Source organism: Homarus americanus, unplaced genomic scaffold (assembly GCF_018991925.1).
Source record: "Homarus americanus isolate GMGI-L3 unplaced genomic scaffold, GMGI_Hamer_2.0 scaffold34725, whole genome shotgun sequence".
Lineage (NCBI taxonomy): Eukaryota > Metazoa > Arthropoda > Malacostraca > Decapoda > Nephropidae > Homarus > Homarus americanus.
In genome coordinates, this window is record NW_024751146.1 from 19,573 (window position 1) to 35,510 (window position 15,938).

The 15,938-nt window shown below is 40.7% G+C and overlaps 2 long non-coding RNA genes across 4 annotated transcripts; one reads left to right on the top strand and one right to left on the bottom strand.

The window, feature by feature from the left end:
- Positions 1-2,711: 2,711 nt before the first annotated feature.
- On the bottom strand, positions 2,712-13,067 carry LOC121854551. Of its 3 annotated transcripts, none has more exons than XR_006086573.1 (5): positions 12,729-13,067; positions 12,038-12,121; positions 11,740-11,793; positions 8,515-8,601; positions 6,547-6,598 (listed from the first exon to the last, which is right to left on the bottom strand). It is a non-coding gene; the product is annotated as an uncharacterized LOC121854551 (long non-coding RNA). The 3 variants fall into 3 exon arrangements; XR_006086574.1 differs by lacking the exon at positions 6,547-6,598 and adding an exon at positions 6,608-6,626; XR_006086575.1 differs by lacking the exons at positions 6,547-6,598; positions 8,515-8,601 and adding an exon at positions 2,712-2,825.
- Positions 8,544-9,894, top strand: LOC121854553. The gene is made up of 3 exons (XR_006086576.1): positions 8,544-8,633; positions 9,175-9,267; positions 9,837-9,894. It is a non-coding gene; the product is annotated as an uncharacterized LOC121854553 (long non-coding RNA).
- Positions 13,068-15,938: the final 2,871 nt, after the last annotated feature.

Here is a 15,938-nt window from a genome sequence, read left to right on the forward strand (position 1 = left end):
AGTACAGATGTCTCATTAATGCTACAACTGATGTACAGTACAGTATAGCACAGTACAGAACAGTACAGTACAGATGTCTCTCATTAATACTACAACTGATGTACAGTACAGATGTCTCATTAATGCTACAATTGATGTACAGTACAGTACAGATGTCCATCATTAATACTACAACTGATGTACAGTATAGATGTCTCTCATTAATGCTACAATTGATGTACAGTATAGCACAGTACAGTACAGTACAGTATAGATGTCCCTCATTAATGTTACAACTGATGTACAGTATAGTACAGTACAATACAGATGTCTTTCATTAATGCTACAACTGATGTACAGTATAGCACAGTACAGTACAGCACAGCACAGTACAAAACAGTTCAGAAAAGTACAGTACAGTATAGTACAGTTCAGTACAGTACAGCACAGCACAGTACAAATGAGTACAGTACAGAACAGTACAGTACATTTCAGTACAGTACAGTACAGATGTCCCTCATTAATGTTGCAACTGATGTACAGTACAGTACAGTACAGATGTCTCTCATTAATGTTACAACTGATTTACAGTACAGTACAGTACAGATGTCTCTCATTAATGTTACAGCTGATGTACAGTACTGTACAGTACAGATGTCCCTCATTAATGTTACAACTGATGTACAGTACAGTACAGTACAGATGTCCCTCATTAATGTTACAGCTGATGTACAGTACAGTACAGATGTCCCTCATTAATGTTACAGCTGATGTACAGTACAGATGTCCCTCATTAATGTTACAACTGATGTACAGTACAGTACAGTACAGATGTCCCTCATTAATGTTACAACTGATGTACAGTACAGTACAGTACAGATGTCTCTCATTAATGTTACAACTGATGTACAGTACAGTACAGATGTCTCATTAATGTTACAACTGATGTACAGTACAGTACAGATGTCCCTCATTAATGTTACAACTGATGTACAGTACAGTACAGTACAGATGTCCCTCATTAATGCTACAACTGAAGTACAGTACAGTACAGATGTCCCTGATTAATGTTACAACTGAAGTACAGTACAGTACAGTACAGATGTCCCTCATTAATGCTACAACTGAAGTACAGTACAGTACAGATGTCCCTGATTAATGTTACAACTGAAGTACAGTACAGTACAGATGTCCCTCATTAATGTTACAACTGATGTACAGTACAGTACAGATGTCCCTCATTAATGTTACAACTGAAGTACAGTACAGTACAGTACAGATGTCCCTCATTAATGTTACAGCAGATGTACAGTACAGTACAGTACAGATGTCCCTCATTAATGTTACAACTGATGTACAGTACAGTACAGTACAGATGTCCCTCATTAATGTTACAACTGAAATACAGTACAGTACAGATGTTCCTCATTAATGTTACAACTGATGTACAGTACAGTACAGATGTCTCATTAATGTTACAACTGATGTACAGTACAGTACAGATGTCCCTCATTAATGTTACAACTGATGTACAGTACAGTTCAGATGTCCCTCATTATTGTTACAACTGATGTACAGTACAGCACAGTACAGATGTCCCTCATTAATGTTGCAACTGATGTACAGTACAGTACAGATGTCCCTTATTAATGTTACAACTGATGTACAGTACAGTACAGAGTGTCCCTCATTAATGTTACAACTGATGTACAGAACAGTACAGTACAGATGTCCCTCATTAATGTTACAACTGATGTACAGTACAGTACAGATGTCCCTCATTAATGTTACAACTGAAGTACAGTACTGTACAGTACAGATGTCTCTCATTAATGTTACAACTGATGTACAGTACAGTACAGTACAGATGTCTCATTAATGTTACAACTGATGTGCAGTACAGTTCAGATGTCCCTCATTAATGTTACAACTGATGTACAGTACAGTACAGATGTCCCTCATTAATGTTACAACTGATGTACAGTACAGTACAGGTCAGATGTCCCTCATTAATGTTACAACTGATGTACAGTACAGTACAGATGTCCCTCATTAATGTTACAACTGATGTACCGTACAGTACAGATGTCTCTCATTAATGTTACAACTGATGTACAGTACAGTACAGATGTCTCTCATTAATGTTACAACTGATGTACAGTACAGTACAGATGTCCCTCATTAATGTTACAGCTGATGTACAGTACAGTACAGTACAGATGTCCCTCATTAATGTTACAACTGATGTACAGTACAGTACAGATGTCCCTCATTCAAGTTACAACTGATGTACAGTACAGTACAGATGTCTCTCATTAATGTTACAACTGATGTACAGTACAGTACAGTACAGATGTCCCCCATTAATGTTACAACTGAAGTACAGTACAGTACAGATGTCTCATTAATGTTACAGCTGATGTACAGTGCAGTACAGTACAGATGTCCCTCATTAATGTTACAACTGATGTACAGTACAGTACAGTACAGATGTCTCGCATTAATGTTACAACTGATGTACAGTACAGTACAGTACAGATGTCCCTCATTGATGTTACAACTGATGTACAGAACGGATGTCCCTCATTAATGCTACAACTAATGTACAGTACAGCACAGTACAATATAGTACAGTTCAGTACAGTACAATATAGTACAGTGCAGATGCCTCTCATTAATGTTACAACATGTAAATAAATGTATCTTTAACAGGGTGAGTTAAAAGTCAGTTATAATAGGAGAATGTTATTTATTTCCTTGTTTACAACGACTGATTTAACTGAGAACTATTTACGTGAATGTGTTGTGATGTAGTCACTGAAGAGCGGCGACGTACAGTACAGTGTCTGTAAAAAAAGAAAAGTTTCCACTGAGAAGGTATATTAATACACCCTGTACCTGGACCCTAGTGGCAGGAATGTGGACTGAGGACCACCATATGTACGGTAATAACACAGTAAATATAGTTTATACCTTTAGAATAACTCAAGAGGCACTAGAGTGTGAAGTAAGAAGACGATCTGTGACCAAGAAGAGAGAGTAAAATAAACTTAACAAGACTTAACATTGTTTCCCTTACCAAAGTGACACACTCTTAAATATTAAATGCTTATAAATTTATTTAAATAATTGAGTGAACAATTGGTAAATTTTTATTTATTTTAACTAGTAATTAGGAAATACAAAATAAACTAAATAAATAAATCAAAAAAGAAATATATGCAGAAATAAAGGAGAAATAACAAAAATATCCAATATTACGAAAACTATAATATAAACCCACAATAAAAACTAGAAACAAAAAAGATGGGGATCATCCTTCTATTGACACAAGGGTCATGGAGGGACTCCCCTAACATATAAAGGCCCAAGAAAACATGAAATAGAATAACTTGGCCTGACTGAGACCGGCCTGGTACTGCACCCTCAGAGCTAATGGTTTATCTCTATATCACCAACCAACCCAACTACTTCAATACTGTTGTCGACAGTGAAGGACAGACCAAGACTGTCAAGATATAAACAAATTTAATAGAAAAATTATCTATGAGGTCAATATTTATTATATTGGCTGCGACTGAACACTGATTAAATATAATAGTTACTCCTGCTCCGTTTTGTGTGATTAAATATAATAGTTACCCCTCTATTTTGTGATTAAATATAATAGTTACCCCTCCATTTTGTGATTAAATATAATAGTTACCCCTCCATTTTGTGATTAAATATAATAGTTACCCCTCCGTTTTGTGATTAAATATAATAGTTACTCCTGCTCCGTTTTCTGTGATTAAATATCTGCTCCGTTTTCTGTGATTAAATATAATAGTTACTCCAAAAACTGCCGCTCACAGAGCCGTTTTGCTTTGTTTTTGTTTTTCTTTTCCTTCTGGGACACTGTTTTCGTTGTATTATTCCCTTAAAGTTAATGAAAAGTGAAATCGGGCCACAAATTTGACGTTTTTACGTATTTTAACGTATATACAAGTTCGAAGCTTCAAATGCTGCAATGAAGCAAAAAAATGATTCAGTGAAGCTTCGTGACGTCACTGTGAACCTTGACATATAAGGCCTCGACTAACTCGCCTTCGTCCCTTTCCTCACCGACCACTCGCCACTCACTGACTGCAGCTGACAGGCAGGTAAGCGCCGCTCCTCTAGTCTCCTTTATATACGTGTAAATTTTTTGCCCGACTGCCTACAGTCAAAATGGCCAATAGAAATGGTTATTCTTTTGGGTAGTGTTTAATATACTTAATTATGGCGTAATAAATGCTGATTTAAGTCAAAAACTTGCCGGCCGGTTGTTGCAGTTCATAGGGTCGTATCCCCAAGTTTCACTGGGCTCTAAGGCCCATGGTACCTACTGTGCAGCTTAAACAAATACATTAGTATTATATTAAGTGGCTCTCTAACGTCTAACCAGTAATTTCTTAATGTTTTAGGCAAATATACTGCCAAGTGAGTCATGACAAACGAGCCAAAACTATGAGCCGGTAGTGAGTAACGAGCGTAAACCGTTCATCAGTATTTAGGTAATAATTAACCAGTAAGTGAGTACAATGACCAGATTGGGTTAGATTACCGTTTTATTTATTTTTTATTTCTTGCTTCGAAGCCCAACACACTTATGGGGGAGCCGGGTGGTCATAACTCAACAACTGCGCAGTTCATCACCACCACTGTATTCACCATTGACAACTGCGCCACATTGACTAGATTTAACACAAATAGAAGTATTTTTTGCGGAATTAAGATGTATTTTTACTGGCTAGTTCTTTGCTTACTCTTTAGCTACGATTTCTGGGAGTTGAAACAATTTATTACGGGTTCTAGCCGGGCGGGGCGAGGCGAGGGAGGGAGGGAGCCGGGCGGGGTGAGGCGAGGGAGGGAGGGAGCCGGGCGGGGTGAGGCGAGGGAGGGAGGGAGGAGCGAGCGGGCGGTGGAGGCGAGGGAGGGAGGAGGAGCCGGGTGGGGTGAGGCGAGGGAGGGAGCTAAGGGGTGGAGGCGAGGGAGGAGGGAGGAGCTAAGGGGGTGGGAGGCGAGGGGAGGGGAGGGGAGGGAGGGAGCTGGGCAGGAGGTGAGGGGAGGGAGGGGAGGGAGGGAGCTAAGGGTGGGAGGCGGGAGGGGAGGGAGGGGAGGGAGGGAGCTGGCGTGGGGGTGAGGCGAGGGAGGGAGGGAGGGAGCCAAGGGGGTGAGGCGAGGGAGGAGGGAGGGAGCCAAGGGGTGAGGCGAGGGAGGGAGGAGGAGCTGGGGTGGGGTGAGGCGAGGGAGGGAGGAGGGGAGCTGGGCGGGGGAGGCGAGGGAGGGAGCTGGGCGGGGTGAGAAGAGGGAGGGAGCTGGGCGGGGGGAGAGGGTGAGGGGAGGGAGGGGAGGAGGGAGCTGGGCGGGGTGAGGCGAGGGAGGGAGGAGGGAGCCGGGCGGGGAGGCGAGGGAGGGAGGGAGGGAGCTGGGCGGGGTGAGGCGAGGGAGGGAGGGAGGGAGTTGGGCGGGGTGAGGCGAGGGAGGGAGGGAGGAGCCAAGGGGGGGAGGCGAGGGAGGGAGGGAGGGGAGCTGGGCGGGGTGAGGAAGAGGGAGGGAGGGGAGGGAGCCAAGGGGAGGCGAGGGAGGGGAGGGAGCTGGGCGGGTGAGGCGAGGGAGGAGCCGGGGCGGGGTGAGGCGGGAGGGAGCCGGGCGAGGTGGGGAGGGGAAGCTGGGCGGGGTGAGGCGAAGGGAGGGGAGGGAGGGAGGGTGAGGGAGGGAGGAGGGAGGGAGGAGAGAGAGAGAGGGAGGGGGGACGGACGGACGAAGGAAGGAAGGGAGCGAGCCAGCCAGCCGGTCTGGGTAAGGCGGAGGAGGCAAGGGAGGGAGCCGGGCGAGGCGAGGGATGGAGCGAGCCGGGGGAGGTGAGGTAGGGAGCCGGGCAAGGTGAGGTGAGGTAGGGAGCCGGGCTTGGTGAGGTACGGGGCGAGGCGAGGGAAGGGGCGGGGCGAGGCGAGGTAGGGAGCCGGGCTTGGTGAGGGAAGGGAAGGGAAGGGGCGGGGCGGGGCGGGGCGGGGGGCAAGGTGAGGTGAGGTAGTGAGCCGGGCGGGGCGGGGCTAGGCTAGGCTAGGCTAGAGGGCGAGACGTTTCAGAATACAGTATATATTAAATCCCGTAACATTAAGGTTCCTGGTAATTTTTTAAAAGTGGACAACCATGGATTTTACAATCGGAAAAACCCATTGGTCAACAACCAAAAAGCACCATAACTAACCTAACAACGTAACGTAACCTGGAGGTTCCTTGGTTGTCTCCTGGTGTAAAAAGGTCCATTTGTATGTGCACACAACAATTAGAAAGTAAAACAAAATAATATTAGCGTATTTGTGTTTAGATCGGTTATGACCTCCATTTCCGTCGGAAATTGGTCGTTTTTTATAGATTTTTTTGGTGAGGTGTTTCCCGAAAAAATATTGGCTCGGCGAATGAAAAATGCAAAAAAAAAAAAACCCTATAAAAACATAAACCGGACCTAATCTAACCGACTCTCGCCATATGTTGGAATCCCTTATTTCTTACATTATTGGCCTGGTTCTCGCTGGAGTTGCCACATGTGTTGGTCTTGGCGACACTTACATTCGTTCTTGCATTAATGACACTTTACGGAGGTCGGGAGAACATGAGATCTAAAAATGCTATAGTTTTAGTGTGGAGGTAATGGTTTATGTAAACAGTTGGGGACAGTGAGTACACGTGGTGTAGTGGTAGATGGAAGTTGCAAGTTTAATTTTCATTCTACGTAAATTACAACTTTAAGCATGTTGCAGGTGACAGCTGGTGTACTTGAAGGCCAATGGAGAAGTGACAGAACCTTGAGCAAGACTTAACAACCAGCATGTTACTTCAGCCTCATCAGTTAAGTTACTTATATATTATCTTAGCTATTATGGTCAGCCCATAAACCACTCAACACTGTGCTCCTACACTTGGCAGTGGAGGGTGTGTGTGTGGGACCTGGCTGACTGTGAATGTTGGAGGGCTCTGGAGGACTGTGTGTGTGTGTGTGTGTGTGTTGGAGGGCTCTGGAGAACTGTGTGTGTTGTAGAGCTCTGGAGAACTGTGTGTGTGTTGGAGGACTGTGTGTGTGTGTGTGTTGGAGGACTGTGTGTGTGTGTGTGTGTTGGAGGACTGTGTGTGAGTGTTTTGGAGGACTGTGTGTGTGTGTGTGTTGGAGGACTGTGTGTGTGTGTTGGAGGACTGTGTGTGTGTGTTGGAGGACTGTGTGTTGGAGGAGGACTGTGTGTGTGTTGGAGGACTGTGTGTGTTTGTGTGTGTGTGTTGGAGGACTGTGTGTGTTGGAGGACTGTGTGTGTGTTGGAGGACTGTGTGTTGGAGGACTGTGTGTGTGTGTGTGTGTTGGAGGACTGTGTGTGTGTGAGACTGTGTGTGTGTGTGTGTGTGTTGGAGGAGACTGTGCTGTGTGTGTTGGAAGACATGTGTGTGTGTGTGTGTTGGAGGACTGTGTGTGTGTGTGTGTGTGTGTGTGTGTTGGGGACTGTGTGTGTGTGTGTGTGTGTGTTGGAGGACTGTGTGTGCGGCGCGTTTGGAGGGACTGTGTGTGTGTGTGTGTGTGTGTGTGCGGCGCATTGGAGGACTGTGTGTGGAGGACTGTGTGTGTGTGTTGGAGGGACTGTGTGTGTGTGTGTGTGTGTGTGTTGGAGGACTGTGTGTGTGTGTGTGTGTGTTGGAGGGACTGTGTGTGTGTGTGTGTGTGTGTGTTGGAGGACTGTGTGTGTGTGTGTGTTGGAGGACTGTGTGTGTGCGCATTGGAGGACTGTGTTTGTGTGTGTTGGAGGGCTCGGTATTATTGCAGTTTCGGCCAGTACACGCCTGACTTTTAACCATCCCCAACCTTTAGATCTCTTTATTGGAGTATTTCTAACACCATTTTAACCAGGGAGCAAAGAATGTCAGAAAGGAGTTTTAAAGATTTCCATGCTTTTTTTTGGGGGGGGGGATATAATTCTAAAGAGGGTGCTTGCCCCTGGAAATAAAGGCCACATTTCATTGAATCGACCCAAAATACACAGGATAAACGAATTTCTAAACTACGAGGGCATATTCGACGAAACTGCAATTTTACAATGGGCTCTGGAGAGCTGTGTGGACTGTCTAGATAAACTGAGCTGGGAGTCAAATTAAGATTAGCTGTAGAGATTTGGGAAAGCTTAATAAAGTGCTATAAAAATGTACAGGACTAAATGCCAATTAGTTACAGTATTAGTGAGCATTAGTAGTAGTAATGTGATTAATAGTAAGTAAAGCTGGTTGTTAGTAGGTGGGTTTTAACTAACAAATTAACTAACCTAATCAGCCTAACAGATTAAATGTAACTAATCTAGACTAACCCAAATTAATATGAAGTTACCTATTATATAGTTTATATATTGGATAACAAATATATTAAAGAATGTAACTTAAAATTTGCCACAAGTTAACTGATCATGAATTCAGAAAGTTAAGCTAGAAAAAATTTCACTTGTTTAAATTATTAAAAATCAATAGCTTCCGTACTTTGCAGTTTCCTTTTCAAAATCTAATCGTGTACTGTACTGACTTTCTCCTCAGGTTAAGCTGGCCAGAAGTAACATCATACTGAACCTAAGGAGAAATAACTTAAAATGCCAGAACAGGTAAAGTCAACTTACGGAGTTTTATTTAGGCAAGGGAAGCTTGTGGGACTTGTGAAATCATTAAACATTGTGTGGGTGTGGCTTGTTGTAATTAGGGTGGGGGGGGGGGGACAATATGGCTTGTGTGTTGGCATATGGGGTGAGCAGGTGTGTTGGTAAAGTTTTTCATTCAAGCTAAATGTGACCAAATTGTCAAGGGGAATACCTAAGGGGGCTTGAGGGGTGGGAGGAAGGGAGGGAGGATTCAGTAAGTGAACAGTGATAAACTGTTGTGTATGAAGCAGTGTGGAGAGATTTAGTAGTGTAGCAGTATTGGTGATGAAGGCTTGTTATGATTGGCTATACTATTGTTGTGGTAAATGTTAGTTGTTGAGGTATCAAGAAAACTAAAACACTAATGCAACTTAAAATAAGATCTTTTGTAGATAAGGTATTAAAATAAACAATTGGGGACAGTATAAGTACATGTAGTCTGGTGGTAGATGGAAATTGTATGTTTAATCTTCATTGTACATAAATTACAAATTTAAACATGTTGCAGGTGACAGCTGACGTAAGTGAATGCCAATGTAGAGGAAGTGACCGACACCTTGAGCAAGATGTAACACCCAGCATGTTACTTAAGCCTTCTTAGGTAAATTACTTATGTACCTTAGTATGGCCATCCCCAAAAACTAATGGAAGTAAGACTCGAGAGGAGGGACTTACTTTGTGTGAAGGGTAGGAAAGGAGGAGCATTGGGCGGTGGAGGGGCGCTCGTACAGTGCAGGGGCGCTCGTACAATGGGGGTGGGGCCTCGTACAGTGGGGGTGGGGGCCTCGTATAGTGGACGGGCGCTCGTACAGTGGGGGTGGGTGCCTCGTATAGTGGACGGGCGCTCGTACAGTGGGGGCGCTCATGCATGGATGGTGGTGTGCTCAAGCAATGGTGAATGGAGTGCATGTTAAAAATGTGATGCAAAAAATAGCATGTACTATGAAGGCATGTGGGGGATGATGCCTAGATGAAGACTGCTGCAGCCAAAAGGGAGAAGGACAATGCTCCTGTGTAAGGTGATATAGGAGGGTGTTTGAGTGTATGGATATATCACATATATATAAGAATGCAAGTTTAGATTCCAAGAAATTCTGGAGTAAATGTTGTGTATTGGTAGTAATACATTAAGGCTAATTAAGATTGATCTAAATCCAAACCATGTTGCAGGTGGTTGGTGTACAAGATAGATGGATCAGACACAACAAGGTGACCACGACTGTCTAGCATCCCACACCTTGAGGACTACCACCTTACTAAGAAAGAACAGAATTGGTGTTCTGTACACTACTGTAAGAATAGTGTACTGCAATGTAAAAGTTAAGTATTACTGAAACCTTTTTTATATAATTTAGCAAAACTTGATATATTACTTAAAATAGTGCATTTAAGAACATACAGTACAAGTTAACCTCAATATTGTGTATTGGTAGTGATATAAAATAGCTTAATAAATTCAGATGTAGAGTATCTAAAAACAAATATAATCATGTTGCAGGTGGTTGGTGTACAAGATAGATGGACCAGACACAACAAGGTGACCACGACTGTCTAGCATCCCACACCTTGAGGACTACCACCTTACCAAGAAAGAACAGAATTGGTGTTCTGTACACTACTGTTAAGAATAGTGTACTGCAATGTAAAAGTTAAGTATTACTGAAACCTTTTTTATATAATTTAGCAAAACTTGATATATTACTTAAAATAGTGCATTTAAGAACATACAGTACAAGTTAACCTCAATATTGTGTATTGGTTGTGTTATAAAATAGCTTAATTAATTCAGATGTAGAGTATCTAAAAACAAATATAATCATGTTGCAGGTGGTTGGTGTACAAGATAGATGGACCAGACACAACAAGGTGACCACGACTGTCTAGCATCCCACACCTTGAGGACTACCACCTTACTAAGAAAGAACAGAATTGGTGTTCTGTACACTACTGTAAGAATAGTGTACTGTGAAAGTTAAGTATTACGGAAATATTTTTGTTATAATTTAGCAAAACTTGAGAAAATACTTAAAGTACTGTACTAATGCATTCAAGACTGTAGGAGTGGACCTTGATTAAAGCCACACAAAGTATTAAAAATAACAAGATACATTATGTACAGTAGCATTATTAACTACAGTGGTAGTCAGTTTTGTTGTGGTTGCAAAAAATTTCCTTTTTATAATACTGCATATTTTTCGTCCACAGGTGAAGTATCAGCAAGGTGTACAACGAGATACACGGACATCAATCAAACGGATTGTGAGAGGTTTGAATATCTCGCACGGATCCATTTCTCTTAGTGGTTTGTAAAATTAAGTGTAATATGTAATTGTTGTTCAGTGTGGGAAGGCCTCTGGTGGCTTGTTGAGGGATGGCGTTTGTACCAGGGGGAGGCGTTTGTACCGGGGGAGGCGTTTGTACCGGGGGAGGCGTTTGTACCGGGGGAGGCGTTTGTAGTGGTAGAGGCACTTGCACTGGTAAAGGCACTTGCACTGGTAAAGGCACTTGCACTAGGAGGTGTTTGTAATGGTTTGTACTCCTACAATGTCTGTGTATAACAATAAATAAATAAATAAATATTGAATAAACTTTACATTTCATATTCCGAAGTTGAATGATAATGATCTAAATAAACCACAAGTACAGTAGAACTGTAAACTATACCTGAAACATGAACTAAAGTGATCAACTTGGATACACCCACATGATGGCTTCTGGGTAACTTAGAACATGATATATACATTAATTACATATAATTATCACCAATTGACATCAAAGTGCCATTCATTGTACGTACAACTGTTACAAACTAATGCCCATGTGATGCCCTATTGGGTACATGTAATCAAAACTACTAGAAACCCACAGATGGCACAAATAATGCATTTAAGTCACCGACGCCTCGGACAAAGGATTTTGACAACCTTACCGAGAGAACGGACGTCTCGTGTTCATTTTGAAATTCATCGGCCATGACCGTAAGGAACATTTTTGATTGCATACATACTATTAATTTGAAAGTATTGTATATATACAGTAAATGAAAGTAAAGTACAGTAAGAATTTTACTTACTAAATGTTGACAATCTGGACACTGCACACCAATTGCTGAATGGAAGTGTTTTACCTGAAAATATAGAAGAAAAAAAATTGTAAAATTGTAATAAACAACTTATGAACCCCCCTACCCCCACCCCGCCCCCTAAAGACTTGGTAACTTGGATAAATTTAGAAGTATATCTGTACTGTGCCTGGCCAAAATTATTCACTAAGTACAAGACCTCCATTATTATCTAAAGCTAAATTTTGTGTAGGACCAAACCCTGACAAGATACTTTATAAAACCTTAAGGTCTAGTGAAATAAACTCACCTTATGTGGAGTCTGCAATATAAAGGTTGAATTGAGAAATCCACAACCGCTGGTAATGTGACGGCCTCACCACCACTGATGTATCTGCCGAGAAATAATAATGATAGTGGTACTGTAATGTGATTTCGCGGGACACGGGAGAAAGATATCTAGTGATGTTGCCAATCATTACAAGTTTTCTGATTTTCTTCTGTGCTAATATTTGGTAATGTAGGTTTAAGAACAAGACTGCAGGAATGGCCAGTAAATTGATATATACTGTACCTAGACAGTGCAGGTATAAAACCAGGCTATATGACCAAGGATATTTTGTATTTCTGTATCAGCTTCTGGACTTATTGTATATTGCAATAAATGTGTAGTGTATACATATGAAAATAAAAAATATACTGTATATTCAATTCTTTATTTTGTATTACCTATCTACAAAGATGTAAAAACATCGTACACAATGTACAGTACATATGTAATTTTTTTCTCTGTTGCTGACAGAACATATTACCTTTTTCAGAACAATTTATAATGTAAGTTTGTTAGGTGGCGATGGTAGATACAACACTGCAGTAGCCCTCCTCCTTTATCCGGGCTTGGGACCGGCATGTTCGACTGAACAAGGCGGAGTTACTACTGTGCATTCTACGTCTAACTACGGTGCTGTTAGTGCTATCAACTATAACTTGAAAAACTTTACCTTGATTACCTCCAAGAAGCACCTTGTAGTAGGTCCAGTCAGCCACACAAACAAACCTGGAATACAAAAAACTTTAAAACATAACATTCATAAATACTTGCATATAGACATTATATATTGTCATAAGTACTTTACCTGTTTGGAGGAGTTCTCGACCAGCCACACGTTCACTTCAGTCAGACGTTCACCTCGGAGGCGCACAATCTGAAAGAAATGAGAAAACCTTAGTCCCATCCACACACATTAAAGGTGGGAGGTTGGGTGTGTGAGAGAGGGTGAGTGTATGGATGGGAGTGAGGGTGTGTGTATGGGAGGACCTCCCCCACACACCCTCACTCCCATCCATACACTCACCCTCTCTCACACCTTTCCTTATACCCAACACTCCCTCCCAAACACCCCCACCCTCCCTCCCACCCAACCCTCCTCCTACACCACCTCCCCTCCAACCCAACTCACATACCTACCCATCCCAACTCCCTTCCCATCCACCCAACCTTTTGGGTGTGTGGATGGGAGGTAGTGTTTGTGGATGGGAGGAAGAGGATGTGCATGGGAGGAAGAGGGAGTGGTTAGGAGAAAGTGTGTGTGGTTGGGAAGAAGGGTGTGGTGTGCCATGCCCTCCTCCATGCAAACACAGCATCGAAAAATATTCTGAAGAAAATTGGTTTGTATTGCTGTAATATTGTATTGTGAGGACTCATTTGTGTTTTAGTATGAATGATAAGTGTGCAGGGATTATGGTGGTGTAAGAGAGAGAGAGCCTTATAATAGTTGTGGACAAGGTAAGAGACTTGCTGTGTGTTGGTCTGCTGGCAGGAGCAACAGGATATGCACGGCTTATAGCACTATTTTACCCTCACTTATATATCATATTATTGTATGCCAATAATTATTATTCAATATATTTACCAATGGTTTTACTGTATCAATTTGACTAACAAATTATAAATATAATATAATATCTTGAAGGTTCTAAGGTTCTTGTGGCCCCAGAATATACTACATATTATTTTATTGATAACTTTAAACTATTGTAACACAGTAGAGATAGGAACACGTAAAGGAAGATAGAACATGATTAAATTATAAATCTATTAACCAACAGCTCAACGTTTAACAGTTATGATACAGTTTAGGTATAGACTAAAAAATGTTTATCTAACCTAACCCAATTCAACCTACATCATTATATGTCCATAAGAGAAGTGGGACATCTTGGAGTATCACAAGGGAGATAATGATTAAGCATTTATTATGTAATGACTAGTGTAATAATGCCCACAGCCATCCTGTCCACAATCCCATTAAAATCATAGACAATCTCCACAGCTAACGGTCAAATACCCTTTGGATATTTGCCCAGCCAGCACAGTCAAATAACACCTTCATAACTTGTACTGAGCCATTATTGGGTAGTGGTGGTGGAGTCCCTTAGTACCAGAGTACTGTGTTTATATTTGATTCATATTATCCACAGTTGTTCTGTGGATGATGTAGTATTAATGGTAAAATTTCACTTGTTACCACCAAGCATTTGGAAGTTGAAATTATGCTTGATGGATGTAAAATGTTATATAGATTTGATTCTATTGTTTGAAATTTTTTGGTACAAATTTAGAAATTAAAAAGTTTTGATTTTAGGGGAAAATTTGACATTTCCTACGAACATATAGGACAAGAGTGTACAGTGTATGTAATTAATTTGCATTAGTATATAAGTATACTGTATTGATTGCACCAGTATAGAATATATAACCTAATCTAAACCATACTAGCCTAACAGATGGACTATACCAAGATCTGATTGGTTAACAAACCAGCTACTAAAATGTAAAATATCTCACTTATACAGAACTTAATTTGTGACAGAAATGCCATAGAAGAAAAGTGTTTTAGAATGATCAAAACTACTGATTGCAACCATAAAATTATCAAAAAATTTTGGGTGGCAACAAATGACATAATATCATATTAACTAATAAAAATTAACACAACTTTTTATTTTAATTATAAATACCAGTATTTTTTTATCTCTTTTCTATGAACATAAATCACCTGTAATGGGCAGGACATGAAAGATGACAGAGAGTACGGGGTAAAACACGGTGAAGAACTGATCATGTGACACTAAAATGATGTCTCCACGCTCTTTGACACAGAGAAATTAACTATTTACTGTAAACAATCTACCAAAAAATATGACGTGGCAGCCTGTGTTGTTGTCCGCTCTTAAACCAATAAACACTGACTCCGGTAATACTGTACTTAACTTGTCAATAAATGACAGACCCTCACATTGGTGGTTTTATTACCATACAGTATACCGGTATATAAAATTGATTGTGTTTTTTTCTTTTAGGCTTTACTATCCAGATTCATGAGTCTATTATCTCCACAAATCCCTTATTTATTTTTTCGTTTGGTTAAGTAGGATCTTAAACCTATTCTATGCACATTATAAATTATGAGAATTATATTGTTGGAATCAAATCCCATAATAATGAGTTTAAATACATTTCCAATTTCTTTTGAGTAATATTGGTTAATGAGTGAAACTTATGTTCTTATATTTCATTTTCCCTCCCTAGTTATGACTTCTTGTTGGCGTTGCTGTTTATCAAATCGTAAATTATCTGCAAGACCCATTGTCAGATTTATAACCGAGTGGGGGGGGCCTGTTCAACAACGAAGAGGGCCAAGATTATTTATTAAAGACTCTGCCATATATGACATTATTAGGTGTAATTTCTATAATGAAACCATTTGGAAATAAAACCAATTATACAACAGAACACTAACTTTATTTATGACAACTAATGAGTCAGCTCACAACATTTTATGTATACTGTATATAAATTCATAAATTATTAAACTACACACACATATATGTAATGATAGTTTAAGTATATAACATTTACAGGAAAGAATTATATAAGCTGAAGTACAGCAATGAACAACTGAATGTAAATTAATTTTTCTCAAATAACCAACAAGACAATAATGAAAACTGATGATGTTTATGAAAAAATGACAACAGAGAAATAATGAGAAAATATTCCTTCCATTAATAACGTCCATATACACAGTACTGTACTCATTATGTGATAGTGATAATTAACTCAGTACAATTTAATTTTCCTGCTTTTTCCTCCAAGTTCAATTTCTGTGTAAGGTCTGCCCAAAATACAGTCAAGACCAGCTTACTTT